The sequence below is a fragment of the Vigna angularis genome, chromosome 5 (genome assembly GCF_016808095.1).
Source record: "Vigna angularis cultivar LongXiaoDou No.4 chromosome 5, ASM1680809v1, whole genome shotgun sequence".
Taxonomy (NCBI): domain Eukaryota; kingdom Viridiplantae; phylum Streptophyta; class Magnoliopsida; order Fabales; family Fabaceae; genus Vigna; species Vigna angularis.
This window is the reverse complement of record NC_068974.1, coordinates 9278236-9299039: the sequence shown is the minus strand read 5'-3', so window position 1 is coordinate 9299039 and position 20804 is coordinate 9278236. Positions and strand designations below refer to the sequence as shown.

At 34.3% G+C, this 20804-nt stretch overlaps 1 non-coding gene across 1 annotated transcript; it reads right to left on the bottom strand.

Moving 5' to 3' along the window:
• Positions 1 to 3592: 3592 nt before the first annotated feature.
• On the bottom strand, positions 3593 to 3676 carry TRNAL-CAA (transfer RNA leucine (anticodon CAA)). The gene has a single exon. It is a non-coding gene; the product is annotated as a tRNA-Leu (tRNA).
• Between the last annotated feature and the right edge of the window lie 17128 nt (positions 3677 to 20804).

Genomic DNA, 20804 nt, shown 5'->3' with positions numbered 1-20804 from the left:
ACATGTTTGGAGAGGAAATAGAAAGAAGAGGATGGGAGAATGTAACTGGTTATCCTAAACCAGCAAATCTGTGAAATATTGACATGCAATTAATAATTAACTCTATGAGTGCACACTATACTAATGCATGTAAACCAAGTTCAGCAAAGACTAGAGTGAGGTACAATGCATACCAATGCACACTACGTACAGAGTCAAAAGAATGAAATTAAATAGAATTGCAGTAATATCACAATGATAACGGTTGAAATACCGTTATTTTTATACTTAATTTTGATATTAAAAACACCCTCTATGACTTAGAAACTAGCTTGAAATCATGATTTTGCTTAAGTTGTGAGAATAAGAGAGTTGAAGGTGGTATTGTTGGTTTTATGCTTGGTTTTCCTTATTTTGACAGGAATTAAGATGAATTGGATGAAGAAGTTAAAGTAGCAAGGAGTTGGAGTCAGGAAAGGTGGGAAAAGTAGCACATAGAAGAATCACAGATAGCGTTGAGCGTCATTTTAGGGCGCTAAGCACCAATTTAGAGGTGTAACCACTGTTTCACGCCTGTGCGCCACCGTTGATCACCAGTCTGGTGTTGCAACCATTGTTTCACACCTGAGCGCCACTATTGAGCGTCACTTGAGTGCTGCAACCACTGTTTCACGCCTGAGCGCCACCGCTGAGCATCAGTTGAGTGCCGCAGCTACCGGTGAGCGCCATAAGTGGGGCGCTGAGCGCCAGTCTCATGGGTTGGACTTTTTCTGCACTATATTTAAGGTTTTGGACGACTTAGGGTTCAAATCTTTGGACAGAAGGAGGTGTAGAAACACTCTTTTCACCCCTTGGAGGCGATTTTTGGATGCGGAAGCTCTGATCTTTAACTTTTAGGGTTTTATCTTTAATTATTTTCCATATTTTCATCTACTTTCACCATGTCAATGGTGAACTAAACCTCCATTGTTGTTGGGGAAACGATGTTATCCTTTGAAACTCTCATGTATTGAATTGATTTACATTATAAATGCTTTACTTCATTAATTGTTAGGGTTTTTCCTCTACGCTCTATGCATGCTTTGTTTAATTCATTCAATTGCATGATTATTGATTTTGTCGATATGGACACATATGGGAAAATCTAGAACTGGGGAAATTCTCCCAAAAGCAATATTACCTAGACATAGGGATAGGAGGGTTGGTTGCCTTTAAGCTTCTGTGCGAATGTAATGCATAATTAATTGTTGGGGATACAAGACATTGTAAACTAGTAATTAAGAATAGGCTTTCTTCACCGAGACATCGGGTTTAAGGTAAATTACAAAGTGGTATTAACATTAATGAAGAAGATGAATTCATAAATACATGAGAGTGGATAGCATAAGTTGGAAACCCCAACAACATAATCATTCCATATTTTATACATCAATCACCTGTGCATTCTTCAAGTCAATTGATACACAGTTGCAATCATTTATTTTCTGCATTATAAACACTATGATTTTGGTTACAAGTCTTAATTAATCAAGAAATCACATGAATGTCTAGGCCGTAAGTCTCTTGGAAAACGATACTTGGTCTTACCATTGATTATTACTTGATACGATTCGGTACACTTGCTGGAGTGTTAACACACAACAACATGGCCTTACTATGTCAAGACATAACAGAAGTGAACAAGTAGAGGGAAAGGATGAAATGAGACTTCTTGAGTTCAGTCTTGATCTAAATAGGTTGAGTAATTTACTTCAATAAGGAGAAAATGATTATATGAATTAAGGGTCCTGCATGGAAAGTTTAATCAGCTTTAATTAGTCTTCCTGTTAACAAAAATTTATTCCACTTTTTTAATACACATAATAATTAATATAATTGATATAGACATCGATATTATTGAGGTGAAACATTTAATACTTTTAAATTTATTATATTTATTCTATTTTATCTTAATCAAAAATTGACTTAAGCATCAAATTATCTTTTTTCCAAATTATCAATAAAATGATTTACCAAACAAACAGAAAGACAACAAGAGCATGAACTACTGACAGAATCGAACCACTAGAAGAAGTTCAAAAGTCATCTTAAATTTACAAGAATAATTCTTTTCATATTTAGGTTTAGCTACTTTATTTATCCATCGATATGATTAATTATTTTGAACGGTTTTCAGTTTGAAAAGACATGACACAAGAAATTGAAAATGGAGTATGCTTTTACTGAAACATAAAATGAACAAAGTGGTTTACGTATAAACACAGAAACTTTTTTAAAAGTTTTTGTTCTGCATAGGAGAGTGTAGGATCGTGAGATGAGATATATTTGAAAAGTTCCTTTTGATTTATTACCCTCTAGTTATACAGATTTTAGTAAGATTAACTTGGAAAGAAATCATTTGTTGTTTGAGAAAGATATTTTAAAAATGAGTTTAGAAGATCTTCCAAACATCATATTTTGAAAAATTGTGGGCAGTGGGCACTGTAAAAAATCAATTTTTTACTCAACCATCCAAGAACATGATTAGTGGAACAAATAACTTTTTTTATTCACTAGTGAGTATAATTGACCATGGAAATATAATCAAGGTTGGTTACAAGTTGCATGATATAACTGTCCTCCACAAAATCATCCTTACATAACCTTTGTTATCTGAATTAGTCTTCGAAAGTTATGTGAATTTATCATAGTTGTCCATGACTTGTAGGGAATAATATGTACCCACTATAACATGAACAACTACGAAGACTTAATTTGACTCTCTTTTAACTTTTTTTCTGGTCCAATGACTGCATGTTTGGGAAATTTATCAACCAACTTTTGAGGTTAATTATAACAAATAAAAATATAATCTTCGTATTAATGAATGCTAAGCATACAACCTTTTACATACGAAGTAGGTAATATCGTATTCAAAAAGCGACATTTTTCGTAAAAACAATTTAAATTATAGAAAGTGTGAAAAAACTTCTTGCACAGCTAAACAAAAACAATTGCAAACTCTAACGATTTCTCTAAATATCCTAATAAAAATTTGACGTTTAATCTCAAAAGAAAAAAACTTGATTACATATAATACAAGAAAAAAAAAACTTCATTCAATATTTATAAATATATTGAAGAGAATATTTGTTTTCATTTGTCAAATAGGTTCATTGGCCAAATGACAAAACATATATCAAAAAGAGATTTCTCTAACAAAGTGTTAAAAGTTGTTTTTATATATTCATCAATTTTTTTAATAAAAGTCAACAAGTTTTTTTGGATAAAAGAAATTCTCTATAAAAATGGCTTGTGCTTCTCAACTAAGGTGAATCTTTGTCAAATGTTTTCCTGTAATTTATTCTCATGTGTTATTAAAATTAAAATTCTAAATAATTTAAATTGCAAATATTTCAAAGACCAAAATCTACACAAAACATATTATTAAATATATGTTCATGATATTGCTAAATGTAAGGATGTTTCTTCACATTGGACACGAGAAAAATCTTATTTTTAGACATCACATTAATAATATCTTTGTACATTAATAATAGAATATATATTAAGAAGGTTTTAAAACGAAAAACAAAATATACATTATAAGCAAAAAATTTGACAAGTTACAAAATGTCAGAAGTGGGATTTGAACCCACGCCCTCTTTCGAAGACCAGAACTTGAGTCTGGCGCCTTAGATCACTCGGCCATCCTGACACATGTTTTAATTAAAAGCATGAAATGAATATAAATAAATTTAGATAATCACTTAAGTAATATTAAAAAATTCATGTAATTAAAAGTTATGGATATGATTTGCTAGTAAAATCGCTTGTTTAATTTACATTCTTGCACTCGATTAATTATTCTAATTTAATTCTAAAGTTTTAGATAGATACATAACTTATTAGTTGGGTTTTAAAGTTTTCAAATAAGTCATATAAATTAGATGACTCGAAAATTTAAGAAATTAGATACATGTTTATTATTAATGTATTTAACTCTTTACAAGAAAAAATAATTCAAGTGACATTTTGTTCATCTTTAATCTTGCTCATTAGGTCAAAGTCAAACTACTTTATACTCACTTGAAATTGTTGTACTTATTTTGTAAGCTACACTTTCCTTACCATTATTTATGTTTATTTCTGTTGAAACCGTACAACCCTAGATATTCCATGCAAATTTCTTTTATCATTCATTCTTACGGTGACATAGTATTTAGTTTCTTAAGTTTTGAATGTTGATATATCATACTCTTTCAAACCCGATGCTATTTTGATTTAGAATATTTACATTTTGGAAAAATTATATAAATTGTGAAAATTATTTTTGTATAATGTGATAGGTTTAACATTCACAATTTTGAAAATGGTTATTGACCGTACTTCAACAAAATATAATGTAATTATTCTTAATGAGTCGATATATCTTGCAAAAATGTATTCTTTTCGCGATTTTTTCACATTATCCAGTATCTGTCTTTCGAGCCTTCTAATTTTGTCACCGAAAAACGAATGTCTGCAAAAGATTTTCTGACGCTTAAGTCAATATTTGGTTAGATCTCTTTAGTCACATCTGAATTAAATTCAAAAAATGAATATTAAACCATCATTAATGCACTATTTATAGGTTTACCTCATTGACCATGGGTCCATTCGAATGAGCCACAACTTATGATCCCATTGGTCCTAAGGTCCAATGACCAACTTACTTGTGAAACGAGGCTCGCTTTTGGCTAAGTGTTGTAACACTAGAGTATCCTTAGTATACAATAAAAGATATCGATATGTAGTGTCCGGTATCCGACATCTGGCCTAGTTCTTCTTTGAAAGTGATACGTTGTTGTTGAAGCTATCAAATTAATACAACTTTACAAGACAACTTCAGTATTGCCAAGTTAGTAGTTAATGAACAAGATAGGATTAAAGTAACCCTAAATCGTTTCCTAATGAATACGGGGTTGTTTTTCAATACTTAACTCTTTTGGAGACTCTGAAAGGTTAGTAAATGCTATGCAATGCTTAAAAATAAAAGTGAAAAGTTATGCTAGAGAAATTAATGTTTGAAGAATGTTGTGAGTTTAATTGAATAACAAGTAAGAAACTTAGAAACAATTATAATGAAATAGGCCAATTCCACTACTTTTACAAGATAGATTAATCATCGGTTATTCACAAATTATTGTTCAATTGATTAACTTTCGAGTTTCAAATGAATTAAAGTACATTCTAATTACGTTGAGGGCGATCTTACAATTAATTAAAGTAGATTCTCAATCAAAAGCAAGACCATTCTAGATTATTCACAATAAATTCAACCAAAGTACATTCTCAATTAAATCCTATTGTGTTTAATCATGTCTATTCTTAAATATCCTAATCAAACTAAATTTTAATTAATCAAAGTAAATTTTCAATTAGTTATTGTTAAAGTTCTTAGAACAAGCCAAAGTACATTCTCAATTAGTACCAAAAGTCTGTTTAATCATATGAAGGTTCCTAAATTCAATCAAAATACATTCTCAATCAAACCTAAAAACCCTAGAACTCATATAATCAATATGCATATATATTTAAACACCTTATGATGAAAAAATAATTACTTTTAACGTGATTGAGAGATGAAAGACAGAAGAAAGATAACTCAAATTAATAATCAAAAGAAACAAACACATTAATTTAACTTAACCTTAGAATCCATAATGAATGGAGTGGAATACATGGTAAAATAAAATGAGAGGAGTGTTGAAGTTACTTCCCAGTAGAGGAGTCTAAGGCTTTGTTCACTTGAATGGATTTGGGGGAGAGTGATTGAGGGGATTTGAGAGGATTTGAAGGTAAATTTTGTTGTTGTTTATTTGACTAGATGTGGAGGTAACTGAGAGTGGATTTGGAAGTAAAGTTTGTGAAAATTAGTGTAGGATTTGATTGATGTGACAGATTAAAAAAATTTACTTTCAAATTCACTCTCATTTACCTTCAAATTCACTCAAATAAACAAAAAAAAAATTTACATTCAAATCTTCTCAAATCCCCTCAATCACTCTCTCTCAAATCCATTCAAGTGAACATAGCCTAAGTGAATGATTGAGTGACTTTCTTCTTTCCCTAAGTCTCTTTATATAGGAATTGATTGGGCATGGATTCTAAATATTTTATATCTTTTACTACAATATCTTCCAAATAATTAATAAATTTTAGATAATTATAAGAATATTTGGGAGATATTTTCTATTTATATTTGCATATTTAATTATCTTTTAAAATATCTAATAGATTTTCCACATTTAATATTTCCCAAAATTCCATTTTAACCCCCTTTATTTTTCCAAAATTGTAGAGAAGTCCAAAAATTTCCTTTATTTGAACTTTAATACTTCCTTCCTTTTCCAAAATTTCTTTTACCCCCTTGTTTGATCAACCTTGACCGGAGTTATTGTCGAATTAGGGACTACCATGTGGTAGTCTCCTTCCCCACTAGGGTTTCAAATTGAGAAATGGTTCACGAAAATAAGGTTTAGCCCTTTTCTTTTGAGCTAACAACTAGTGGTTTCGCAGTTCATGTTGGTTGCTCCGGTCTTTGGTTTCTTTCTACAGGTTTCCATGGGGCAAGATGATGAAAGGGTTTCAAGAAGTAGGCGAACATGGTGGAGATGTGGTGGTCCGATGGAGAATGCAATTTGGGGTTTATCGAGTCTCGTGATTTAGTTTCTGGTGTGCTTTACAGGTCAATGGCCTTCGCGATGTAGAGTGTTACTTCATAGTCATCATAGTGGTTCGATTTGGGTGTGAAGAGGCTTCATGATGCTTGGGCGAAGAAGGAGATGTGTGAGGATGAAAGGGATTCACGACTAGGGTTTTAAATTGTGGCTTTTCATAGATTTTTAGTTGTCACTCTGGTTGAATTACGAGGAAGGAGATGCGCGAAGGGTTGATTTCTTTTTCTGGTTGGTGACTGATTTCGGCTGGATGAAGATGACGAGGGAGGTTTTGGCTAGTTCTATGAGTGACTTTCCTTGAAGGTTTTGGTTCATGATGAAGGTGTGACGGCGATTGCGTTTCGCGATTCTAGACTCGCGGTAGTGGAAAGTTGCGCGAGGTGACGATCTTGGGTTTTTTGTTTTACAGAATGAGAAAGGGAATGAGACGTTTTTTATCAATAGAATTAGGGTTTCTAGTGAAATAGACGAAGTTGACGTAGAAAGGCTGATGGGTGGCTGCCTTCAATTGGTTGATTGGGTGTATATTGGATCACAACTGAAGTACCTGAAAAAAACTAGAAATGGGGGTTGAATAGTGTTAATGGAAAAATTCTTTTCGTAACCGTTCTCATATAGCACATTTGTCGAGTTTGGGATTTATCAAATGAATGCTTAAACGCTCGACCTTGTAAATGATTATAAAAGATAATTGCTTTGAACGTTCTATTCAGAACGTACGCTGTAATGTTTGTAAGAACTTCCTTTGTTGAATAATAATCATTTAGTGTAGAAGGTTCTAGTATTTAGAAATGAAAATGCAGCTACAAATTTTATAAGAGAAGTGTTTAGATAAGAAGTAAATAACAATTGAACAAATATTTTTATACTGGTTCACTCCAATTGAGCTACGTTCAGTCTCTTCCGCAAAGGGTTCCACTATAATATTCAACAAGATTACAACTGAGTATTTGCACCACTCTGATAACGGTTGAATATACCGTTATCTGTGAAATAATTTTGATATTAAATCAACTCTTTTTGACTTAGAAGCTTCCTTGAACTCTTAATTTTAGCTTAATTTTGTGAATACGTGAATAGAGGTTGTACTTAATGATTTTATAACTAAATTCATTTAATTTTGTAGGTTATTGGTATGTTTTAGAAGAGGAGCAAAAGTATCAAGGAGTCCGAACTCAAGAAGGACAACAAAAACACTAGAGAAGAAGGTCGAAGAAGGTGCATGGCACCTGGTTGCCCTTTTAGAGGCACTGAGGGCCAGTGCAGGGCACCTTGTTGCCCTTTTCTGGGGCCCTCAGCGCCACTCTGCACCGCCGCACGCCTAGGCGCCCTTCCAAGGGCGCTGAGTGCCATATCTCTTGCAGTTTCGCGTGCTTGCCCCCACTTAGGGCGCTGAGCGCCAACAACGTTGACCCATGATCCAATTTTGATCTATTAAAGACTTGCACGACCTAGGGTTGGTATCTCTTGATGGCTTGAGCATAGAAACACATTTTTCGCGCCTTGGAGGCAAATTTGGGGATGTGGGAGTTCTCCTCTTTAGTTTCTAGGGTTTTTCTATCTCGTCCATTCCATTGTTCATCTAGTTTCTTCATGACGATGGAGAACTAATCGTATTTGTTGTTGGGGAAGATGTAACCTCTAAACTCTCATGTATTTGCATTTGTTCTGAATTATTATATGCTTCTTTCATTAATTGTTAGGGATTTTCTCCTATGCTAAATTATTTTATTTTATGATTTGTCTGAGTATCGGGAGATATCTTATGAATCACAATCTGGGGAATTTCTCCCAAAAGCAATATTGCCTAGGGATGGGGATAAGAGGTTTGGTCATCTTAAGCTTCTAATCCTAATGCAGAATTAATTATTAGGGATGCAAGGGATTGTGATATAATAATTAAGGATAGACTTTCTTTGTCAAGGGATCGGGTTTTAAGTAATTTAGAGAGTGACGTTAACAATTTAGTGAAGAAGAAGAATTCATATATGCATGAGAGTGATTAGGTGAAATCTAAACCCCAACAACATTATCATCTCATATTATCAATTTTATCTATTCATTCTAGTGTTTAGCATCAATTGATCAAATTGCATTCATGTTTATTTTTATTGCATTTGCATTCAAAACCCCAAAAATTGTTCTTAATCTTAATTAGCTAAGCAATTACACAATTGTTTAGTGTCGTGAGTCCTCTGGGATACGATACTTGGTGTTACCATTTTATAATACTTGATACGATTCGTTACACTTGTCGACATCGTAACAAGTTTTTGGCGTCGTTGCCGGGACTCGTGGTTTAAACTATACTTTTGTGTGATTATTAACCGATTAAACTTTATCCTTAATTTTATCTTTTTATCTTTAATTTTATCTTTTTGTTTTTAATTTTTGTTTAACTTTAATTTTTTTTAATCTGTTGGAGCAAATTGGGTACTTTAGTGTAGTGTTCTTTAGTTTCTGCAGGATTAAATCTGAAAATCTATACTAGGAGTACAAGATCATCAAAAAGAGAAAAAGGCTGAAGAACGTCACAGGGCGCCTAGTGGCCCTTTAAGGGCCCTCAGCGCAGGATGTCACGCATCACCGCCTGGGCGCCCCATTGAGGGTGCTGAGCGCCAACCTTCATGTTCCATCAGAATCTTTCTTTTTAGGTCTGGAAGTAGAGAAGACTGTTAATAGTAGATGAAGAAGGTTGATAATAAAGAGAAGCTAGTTCACTAGAGAGATACATGAACAGGCTATGGGTGATTAAAGCTATTGAGATTGAGGCTCCTTATTCAAGGAGAGTAAAAATGGTGACTAGGAAGCATCTACTGATGGATGTTAGGATGATTTAGATGAGAGCATCTACTGATGGATGTTGCTATGAAGATGAGCATCTACTAATGGATGCTACTAGATTAAAGCATCAACTAATGGATGCTATGATGATGAAGATTTAGATGAGAGCATCTACTGAAGGATGTTACTGAGAGCATCTACTGATGGATGCTATGCTTCTAGACATCTACTGATGGATGTTACTGAGAGCATCTATTAATGGATGTTATGTTACTAGACATCTGCTGATGGATGTTACTAACAACATCTAATGATGGATGGTACTAGATCATGATTTATTTTGCTTTATTTTTATGCTTATTTGAATTTTGTTGGTTTTGTTTTTATTTTAGCTTGCTTATGTACTTGGTTTAATGAATTGTGATGTAATGGTTTGGTATGATGTGATAAACTGTTGTTTGTTATGAGTAATATTCTTGTGTTTGCTCTATTGTTCTATGATGCATGTTGAGTTAATGATCGGTGAGGCTTTTAAGCATAGATGGTGGTTGCTCATAGTTTTGTTAAAAACAGATGCATGATTTCAATTGTGATTAATATGTTGGGCAGGATGTTTATTAAATTGTGGAACTTGAATTAACCGATGAGAGGTTGGACTCCAGAGTTTTTGATTGATTGAATGCTATTGCTTTGGAAGCATGATTGATTTTGCCTAAGTTTCTATGATTAAACTTCTTGCTTGCTTGTTACACATGATCAAGGCCATTTGTTCTTCTCCCATATAAGTCAATGCCAATATGTGAACCGATCAAAGAACAATGTTTTTTCTATCCTTTGAACCTTGAGCCTAAATTTGAAATTTGAAAAAAAAACCTTTTTGAAATCCTTGCCTTGAGTTGAGTATAGTATTTTTATATGGTAATGAAGAATGTTTCAAGTTTGGGGTTGTGAGAAATCGGAAAGAACTTTGTGAAATTCATTAAAGAGCATTGAGCAAAAGCAAAAAGCAAAAGAGAAGAAAAAAAAAGAAAAAAAAAGGTTAAGCTCAATGAAAGGGAAGTTGGGAATGAATTGGAGATTGGTTTCTCACATAAAAGAAGAAAGAGAGATTATTGTTAATGTGAATAAATGAATTGTGCACTCTCTTAACTCAAGGATTTTGTTATCTAGAAAAACCAATTTTCTTCTTACCCTGGCCTCAATACAAGCCACAAAAAGTCCTTGTGATGATAACTTGCTTGTGAGTGTGTTTGATATGTGGTTGAATGAAAGGAAAAGTTGATTCATGTGACATTGTGATGGTAAAGTGTAAGAGTGTCACCTCACTATACACCTTTGAGTTTGAGTGAAACACTTTTGAGTGCTTGAGTGAAACACTGTCTTTGGTGAGGAATAGTTCCATGCACATAGGGTAACATTTTGTCTGCTTGGTGATCACTCATAAGGTTGTTGCATCTGTTGTGTATGTCTTGATTATGTGAGCACCATAAATGAAGCTTGATTGGCTAAAGCATCATTATATCTTGACTAATCTTCATATGATGAGCAGACATGAGTGATTTACTTGTCCTAGAGGAAAATGCTTTTTGGTGTGCTAGAGCATTGTAGTATGATTATCTTGTTTAAGCCACATTACATTTTGCTTGAGGACAAACAAAATTTCAAGTTTGGGGTTGTGACAACGGTATAAAATACCGTTATTTGTAATTCAATTTTGATATTAAATCAACCCTTTCTGACTTAGAAGCTTGCTTGAACTCATGTTTTTAGTATACTTTTGTGAATAACTGAGTAGAGGTTATACATGATGATTTTATCACTAAGTTTCCTTGATTTTGTAGGTTATTGGAATGATTTAAAAGAGGAGTTAAAGTACCAAGGAGTTGGAATGCAGAAAAAGAGAAAAAGACGTAGTGTAGAATAGTCAAGCTGAAGCTGAGCGCTAGAAAGGAGCCCTAAGCGCCAGCCAGCAGGGCTGAGCGCTAGAAAGGGCGGCTGAGCGCTAGTTTTTGTGCCGTTGGGCGCCTGGGCGCCCCACTTAGGGCGTTGAGGACCGTTGGCCCATGATCCAATTTTGATCTATTTAAGGACTTGCATGACCTAGGGTTGGTATCTCGTGATGGCTTGAGCACATAAACACATTTTTTCGCCCCTTGGAGGCAAATTTGGGAAAGTGGGACCTCTCCTCTTCAGTTTCTAGGGTTCTTTTATCTCTTCCATTCCATTGTTCTTTTAGTTTCTTCATGACGACGGAGAACTAATCTTATTTGTTGTTGGGAAGATGTAATCTCTAAACTCTCATGTATTTGGATTTTTTTTTGAATTATTATATGCTTCTTTCATTAATTGTTAGGGATTTTCTCCTTTGCTAAATTCTTATATTTTATGATTTCTCTCAGTATCGGGAGATATCTTACGATTCACAATCTGGGTAATTTCTCCCAAAAGCAATATTGCCCAGGGATGGGGATATGAGGTTTGGTCGTCTTAAGCTTCTAATTGTAATACAAAATTAATTATTAGGGATGCAAGGGATTGTGGTCTAGTAATTAAGGATAGACTTCCTTCGCTGAGGGATCGAGTTTTAAGTAATTTAGAGTGACGTTAACAATTTAATGAAGAAGAAGAATTCATATATGCATGAGAGTGATTAGGTGAAATCTAAACCTCAACAACATTATCATCTCATATTATCAACTTCATCCATTCATTCTATTGTTTAGCCTCAATTGATCAAACTGCATTCATGTGTATTTTTATTGCATTTGCATTCAAAACGCCAAAACTTGTTCTTAAGTCTTAATTAGTTAAGCAATTACACAACTGTTTAGTGTCGTGAGTCCTCTGGGATACGATACTTAGTCTTACAATTTTATATTACTTGATACGATTCGGTACACTTGCCGACATCTTAACACAGGCTAAAATCCGAAAATCTGTACTAGGAACACAAGATCATTAGAATCTTTCTTTTTAGGTCTGGAAGTAATTAAGAGTGTCAATAGTAGATGAAGAAGGCAGATAATGAAGAGAAGCTTGTTCACTAGTGAGATACAAGAGCAAGTTATGGGTGATTAAAGCTATTGAGATTGAGGTTCCTTATTCAAGGAGAGTAAAGATGGTGGCTAGGAAGTTGTTGGAGTTATGTTGGTGTGATGAGAGAGAGAAAAACAGCAACATCAAAAATCTAGATTGTGCTTAATGGTGTCAGGCTCGTGACATTAAACAAACACTTATTGGGAGGCAACCCATTTTCTGACTGTTTCTTTTTAATTGATTATTTGTGTGGTTTGGATTTGATTTTGTTGTGCAGTAATGACAACATCTACTGATGGATGCTGGACAACATCTACTGAGGGATGCTAGGAGGACTCAGATGATAGCATGATAATGGTTAAATATATTGTTATCTCTGATTCAATTTTGATACTAAACGCACCCTTTTTGACTTAGAAACTTGCTTGAACTCATGTTTTTGCTTTAGTTTTGCAAATAAGTGAGTAGAGGTTATACTTTCTGATTTTATCACTAAATTCCCTTTATTTTGTAGCTAATAATGTGCTTGGAAGAATCTCCAACAATATATAAAGCTGTATACAGCTGAATCAACCATAAAAATAACCAAACCAGCAAAAAAAGTGAGTTTTGGAATGCTACCGCTAGGGCTGGACGCCCCTGACTGGTGCTGAGTGCCACTTTCAGTCTCGCACCACGCCTAGGCACTCTTGTAAGGGCACTGAGCTCCAGTTTTCTGGCAGTTTCGCATCGGCGCCCTAAATGACGGCGTTGAGCGCCAACATGTTGGGCCTGGACCTGTTTTCTGTTATTTTTTTAATCTATTTCAGGACTTGGATGTCCTAGGGATTGTATCTCTTGATGGCTTGAGCACAAAAACACATTTTTCACCCCTTGGGGGTAGATTTGGCGATGTGACAGCTCTCGTCTTCTCTTTCTAGGGTTTTTCTATCTCTTTCATTCTTTCATTCCATAATAATGGAAAACTAAACCGTATTTGTTGTTGGGAAAGATGTAACCTCTTAAACTCTCATGTATTTTGAATTGATTATGATTGATTTATACTTCTTTCATTAATTGTTATGGTTATTCTTCTTCGCCCTATGCATTGTTATGTTTAACTCATTCATGGCATGATTATTGGTTTTCGTGATATGGACACATACGGGGAAACCTAGATCTGGAGAATTGCTTCCAAAAGCAGTATTGCCTAGACATATGGATATGAGTTTTGGTTATCTTAAGCTTATGGGTGTATGTAATGTAGAATTAATTGCTAGGGATACAAGACATTGTAAACTAGTAATTAAGGATAGGCTTTCTTCGTCGAGACATCGGTTTTCAAGTAATTTAGAATGTGATATTATCATTCATGAAGAAACTTGGTGAAATCTGAACCCTAACAACATATTCATCTCATATATTCAACTTCATCCATTTATTCTAGTGTTTAACCTCAATTGATCAATTTGTATTCATATTTAGTTTCTTGTTATGCATTCAAAAACCCCTAAATTGTTCTTCAAAAGTCTTAATTAGTTGAGTAATAACATAACTGTTTAGTGTCGTGAGCCTTTTGGGAAACGATATTTGGTCTTACCATTTTATTATTACTTGATACGATTCGGTACATTTGCCGACATCTTAACAAGTTTTTGGTGCCGTTGCTAGGGACTCGTGGTTTAAATAATACTTTTGTGTGATTCTTAACCAATTAGACTTTATCTTTTTATCTTTTTATCTTTTTATCTTTTTATCTTTTTATCTTTTTATCTTTTTATCTTTTTATCTTTTTATCTTTTTATCTTTTTATCTTTTTATCTTTTTATCTTTTTATCTTTTTATCTTTTTATCTTTTTATCTTTTTATCTTTTTATCTTTTTATCTTTTTATCCTTTTATCTTTTTATCTTTTTATCCTTTTATCTTTTTATCCTTTTATCTTTTTATCCTTTTATCTTTTTATCCTTTTATCTTTTTATCTTTTTATCATTTTATCTTTTTATCTTTTTATCTTTTTATTTGTTTATCTTTTTATCTATTTGTGCTAATTGGGGTGTTCTAGTGTAGTGTTCTTTAGTATCTGGAGGATTAAATCCAAAATTCTGTACTAGGAGCACAAGATCATCAAAAAGAGAAGAAGACTGAAGAAGGTCGTAGGGTGCCTGGTTGCCCATTTAAGGGCCCTCAACGCATCAGGCTCGTGACGTTAAACAAGCACTTATTGGGAGGCAACCCAGTATCTGACTTTTTCTTTTTAATTAATTATTTGTGTGGTTTGGATTTGATTTTGCTTTGCAATAATGACAACATCTACTAATGGATGCTGGACAAAATCCATCTATTGAGGGATGCTAGGAGGACTCAGATGATAGCATCCACTGATGGATGCTAGGATGATTTAGATGATATCATCTACTAATGGATGTTATGGTGATGAAGATTCAGATGAGAGCATCTACTGATGGATGCTACTAGATTGAGCATCTACTGATGGATGTTATGTGATGAGTCAATATTTTATTCACTTCACTTAGCTTATTGTGCTAGATTTAATCAGGGAATTGTTCTTGAATGACTAGCATTTTCCCATTTTTGCTAATTGTGCTTAATTTGACTAGAAATTCTTATTTTAATTAATTTGATTTTTTTGAGCTAATTATTTGAATTATTAATTGCAGGAAAATTGTTGGATAATATTTTGGGACATTAAAGGGCTGCCACATAATTCAAAGTCTCCACATAGGCATTTTAAATTTAGTTATATTGTAATTTAGTTGTTTAGCACTCTTTGCACCAACTTGTGCATTGTGGGCCAATTTCCATCCACATGTGAAGGACACACTTCATTTTAAAAGGGGGTGCACACGGAGGTGGGCTAGACTTCAAGCTCTTCATGCTGCACTCCACGCACATAATCAACTTTTGATTTGGACTTTCAATTGGTGAAATGGGTTGTCACGGCCTGGTTTTGGGAAGCACCCAGCACACGCACGCTGTCTCAGCCTGGACACGCTCAACTGCTGATTACATTTTGAGCTGGAGTGGCACACGGTCACGACCCATGGAGAATTAATTCTAGAGCAGCTTTGGTGTGCACACGGTAAACAGTAGCGTTCAGCTAGCTTGGGAGAAAGAGGCTTTCATTTGGAGAGGTGCACACGTGATGGGCTGCTGATAAACAAATTTTTAATCCCCGAAAACGGAGTCAAAAACTTGTTATGACCTCGACAAGTGTACCGAATCGTATCAAGTAATAATAAATGGTAAGACCAAGTATCGTTTCCCAAGAGACTCACGACACTAAGCAATTATGTGATTACTTAACTAATTACGACTCTAAACAACAAATTTTGGGGGTTTTGAATGCAAATGAAATAAAATAAACATGAATGAAATTTGATCAATTGAGGCTAAACACAAGAATGAATGGATGAAATTGATGATATTGGTGTTGGATTTAGATTTCACCTAATTTACTCTCATGTATATATGAATTCATCTTCTTCATTAATGTTAATGCCATTTTCTAATTTACCTTAAACCCGATGTCTTGGTGAAGAAAGCCTTCTCCTAATTACTAGTTCACAATGTCTTGTCTCCCCAGCAATTAATCATGCATTACATTTGCATAGAAGCTTAAAGGTAACCGATCCTCCTATTCCTATGTCTAGGTAATATTGCTTCTGGGAGAATTCCTCAGATCATGATTTGTAAGATATCTCTCAATAACAATCCTAGGGAGAGAAGAGGAGAGTTGTCACATCCCCAAATCGTCCAACCCTAGGAGTACAAAATCTCTTGATACATACAAATCATAAGATTTACGCCATACATGTATAAAACATCACAAGCATTTGAGCAAAGAAGAATATCTCTAACAATTAATGAAAGAAGCATATATCAATAATAAGAATCAATTCAAGTGCAAGAGAGTTTAGAGGTTACATCTTTCCCAACAACAAATAAGGTTTAGTTCTCCATCGTCATGAAAGAACTAGATGAACAATGGAATGAAAGAATGGAAGAGATAGAAAAACCCTAGAAAGAGAAGAGGAGAGTCATCACCATCTTCAAATCTACCCCCAAGGGGTGAAAAGTGTGTTTCTGTGCTCAAGCCATCAAAAGATACGATCCCTAGGACGTGCAAGTCCTTTAATCGAATATAAAAATAACAGAAAACAGGTCCAACCCCATAAAAATAACAGAAAACAGGTCTAAGCCCACGTCGGCGGCGCTCAGCGCCAAAATGGCGCTCAACAGTAGCTGCGGCACTCAAAACTGGCGCTCAACAGAACTTTGGCGCTCAGTGCAACTTTTTTTACACTCTGGTTGACTTTTCTGCACTCTGGTTGACTAGTTGACTTTTCCGCACTCTGGTTGACTTTTCTGCATTCCAATTATTTGGTACTTTAACTCTTCTTTCAAATCATTCCAATAGCCTACAAAATAAAGGGAATCTAGCACAAAACCATTAAATTCACCTTCAACTCTCTTATTCACAAAACTAAAGCAAAAACATGAGTTCAAGCAAGCTTCTAAGTCAAAAAGGGTGTTTTTAATATCAAAATTAAGTATAAAAATAACGGTTTTTCAACCGTTATCACAACCCCAATCTTGAAACTTTGCTTGTCTTCAAGCAAAATGTAACTTGGCTTAAACAAAATACTCATACTATAATGGTGTAGCACACCAAAAAGCATTTTTCTCTTAGGACAAGTAAATCACTCATGAATGCTCATCATTGAAAGATTAGTCAAGATATAATGATGCTTTAGCCAATCAAGCTTTAATTATGGTGCTCACATAATCAAGACATACACAATAGATGCAAACCTTATGAATAATCAATCAACCAAGCAAGAATGTTATCATATAGTGCATGGAACAATTCCTCACCAAAGACAGTGTTTCACTCAAGCACTCAAAAGTATTTCACTCAAGCACTCAAAAGTGTTTCACTCAAACTCAAAGGTGTATAGTGAGGTGTCACTCTTACACTTTACCATCACAATGTCACAGGAATCAACTTTGGCTTTTATTTAACCACATATCAAATACACTCATAAGCAAGTTATCATCACAAGGACTTTTCAAGGCTTGTATTGAGGCTGGGCTAAGAAGAAAATTGGTTTTTCTAAACAACAAAATTCCTTGAGTTAAGAGAGTGTACAATTCATTTATTCACATTAACAATAATCTCTCTTTCTCCTTTTATGTGAGAAACCAAATCTTCAACTTATTCCTAACTTTCCTTTCATTGAGCTTAACCTTTTATTTTCTTTCTTTTCTTTTCTTTTCTTTTTCTTTTGCTTTTTTGCTTTTGCTCAATGCTCTTTGATAAATTTCACAAAGTTCTTTTAGGTTTCTCACCACCCCAAACTTGAACCATTCTTCATTACCACAAAACATACTCTACTTAACTCAAGGTAAGGATTTCAAAAAGGGTTTTTCCACTTTTCAAATTTAGGCTCAAGGTGCAAAGGTTAGAGAAAACATTGATCTTTATTGGGTTCACCTATAAACATTGGCTCTAAGGGAGAAGAAAAACATGGCCTTGATCATTTGTAACAAGCAAGCAAGTGGTCCAATCATAGAAAATTAGACAAAATCAATCATGCTTCCAAAGCAATAGCACTCAATCAATCAAAAACTTTGGAGCCTAATCTCTCACAAGTTAACTCAAGTTCCACAATTTGATAAACATCCTGCCCAGCATATTAATCACAATTGAAATCATGCATATGTTTTTAACAATACTATGAGCAACCACCATTTATGCTTAAAAAGCCTCAACAATCACTAACTCAACATGCATCATAGAACAATAGAGCAAACACAAGAATTTACTCATCACAAACAATAGTTTATCACATCATACCAAACCATTGCACACAACTCATTAAATCAAGTACATAAGCAAAAATAAAAATAAAACAAAATTCAAATAAAATAAAGCAAAAACATAAAAATCATGATCCAACAGCATCCATAAATAGATGTTGTCAGTAACATCCATCAGTAGATGTCTAATAGCATAACATCCATCAGTAGATGCTCTTAGTAGCATCCATCAGTAGATGCTTTCTCATCTGAATTTTCCTGCATCCATTAGTAGATGCGAATCCTTCTCATAAGCATCCATCAGTAGATGTTAATCTTTCTCATCTTCTTTGGCATCCATCAGTAGACACCTTCAGTAGCATCCATCAGTAGACGCTTAATCACATAGCATCCATCAATACACGCTATCATTCATCATCCTCATCATAGCAGCATCCATCAGTAGATGTTATCGTCTGAGTCCTCCTAGCATCTCTCAGTAGATGATGTCCAACATCCATCAGTAGATGTTGTAATTCCTGCAAAGCAAATTCAAATCCAAAAGAAAAAGTCAGAAATTGGGTTGCCTCCCAATAAGCGCTTGTTTAATGTCACGAGCCTAACACCATTAAGCACAATGTTCATATATGATGTTGGTGTTCCTTTTGCTTTCATCATACCAACTTATCTGCAACATCTTTAACGTCCTTGAATAAGGAGCCTCAATCTCAATAACTCCATTCTCTTTGATATTTTTAATCACTTCATGCATAGAGTCTTGGTGAACTAGTTTCATGACACTTGAAGGCTGGTGCTCAGCGCCCTTAATGGGGCGACCAGGCACACCATGCGACCTTCTTCAACCTTCTTCTCTTGATGATCTTGTACTCCTAGTACAAATTTTCGAATTTTATCCTGCAAACACTAAAGAACACTGCACTAGAGCATCCAATTAACACAAACAGATAAAAACTTAAAAAGATAAAAAGATGAAGAGATAGAAAGATAAAAAAAGACAAAAAGATAGAAAGATAGAAAGATAAAAGGATAAAAAATTAAAATGAAAAAAAATGAAGAGATAAAAAAATAAAAAGATAGACAGATAGAAAGATAGAAAGATAGAAAGATAAAAAGATAAAAAGATGAATTCATAAATACATGAGAGTGGATAGGATAAGTCGGAAACCCCAACAACATAATCATTCCATATTTTATACATCAATAGCCTGTGCATTCTTCAAGTAAATTGATCAACACTTGCATTCATATTTATTTTCTACATTATAAACACTATGATTTTGGTTACAAGTCTTAATTAATCAAGAAACCACATGAATGTCTAGGACATGAGTCTCTTGGGAAACGATACTTGGTCTTACAATTTATTATTACTTGATATGATTTGGTACACTTGCCGAAGTGTTAACAAGTTTTTGGCGCTGTTGTCGGGAACTCGTGGTTTAACTATTTTATTTGTGTGATTATTGATTAGCTTTGACTTGATTTTTTTTTTATTTTAAAAGTGTTTTTTAGGGTTTTGTTTTCTTGTGCATAAAGGGTATAATTCGGACTAGAAGCAAGAAAACATCAGAACCTCTTCTTGAAGGTTTGGACGAGAGTAGACGGAGAAGGAGAATCTGAACATCTAGAGAATTATTTTCTTCTCTGGAGACACTTTTATAACCCTCACCATAAAGATCTGACCAGAGTATTGAAGAAATGGCTGGAGAAAATAATGGCAGACACACTCTGGGGATGTACACCACTGTTGTAGGCCCTCATCACTTTAACAGCAATGCTAGGCCAAGGGTCAATGCTATAAATATGGAGGTGAAACCGACGTTGATACAATTGGTGAAGAGCAACCAATTTAATGGACTGTCTCATGAAAATCCATATCAACATCTGACAACATTCAACGAGATTTGAAACACTGTAAAGATCAATGGTGTGCCGGATGACGCTATAAAGCTTAGTTTGTTTCCTTTCTCATTGGGAGGCAATGCAAAGCTATGGTTAAATTCTTTCCCGGAGGAGAGCTTTACTGAATGGGAAGCTATAGTTTCAAAGTTTTTGAACAAGTACTTCCCACAATCAAAAATCAACAAGGGTAAGCATAAAATTTCTTCTTTCAGGCAAGGTATGAAGGAGACGTTAGGTCAAGCGTGGGATAGATATAAGAGTTTGCTAAGGAAGACGCCCACACATGGCTTTGATGAAGCAACAATAGTCATTCTTTTCCTTGCAGGTCTAGGTCACACACCAAGTTGATGCTAGATGCCTCAGTTGGAGGTAATATTAAGTGTAAGACTCCAGAGGAAGCTTTTGAATTGATTGACAACATGACTACTAATGATAACGAGATGCATAATGAAAGAGGAGCCCCACCTCAATAGGAGGGAGTTCTACAACTACAATCTTAGGATGCCTTGCTTGCACAAAATAAAATTATAACTCAACAGTTGGAAAATTTGACAAAGACACTCGCTCAGTTGTCAAAGGA